Source organism: Arachis ipaensis, chromosome B03 (genome assembly GCF_000816755.2).
Source record: "Arachis ipaensis cultivar K30076 chromosome B03, Araip1.1, whole genome shotgun sequence".
In the NCBI taxonomy this organism is placed as follows: Eukaryota; Viridiplantae; Streptophyta; class Magnoliopsida; order Fabales; family Fabaceae; genus Arachis; species Arachis ipaensis.
Genome location: NC_029787.2, coordinates 1,670,916 through 1,671,337, shown reverse-complemented (window position 1 = coordinate 1,671,337; position 422 = coordinate 1,670,916).

The following is a 422-nucleotide window of genomic DNA, read 5'->3' as shown; positions in this document are numbered from 1 at the left end:
GTGTTCCATGTATATATTCACATACATTATATGTTAGTATTGCCCTATCCTAAGGCCTCATCCACCACCTCCATCAGGACTCCACTACTCATTCCCCACTTGGCACAATATAAACCAACCAAGTTTATTGTCATTTTGACACCATACAATATACACAGCACGTTTAAAATGCTTGTGATACAATAGATGATAATTGAAGTTCGCTGTCAAATATATGTGGTATATGATTTCTTCATTTCTTTAATTTACTGTCCCACTAAGATTTTTAAATGGTAATAATTGATCAAATCTATGCATTATTTATCACTTGGAAGAAAAAATATTTCATATAAATTTAAAATTATACGATAAATCAATCATCACTATATATATACAAGTTTATATATTATTTTAATTAAACAATTAACTATTAGAATAATCAA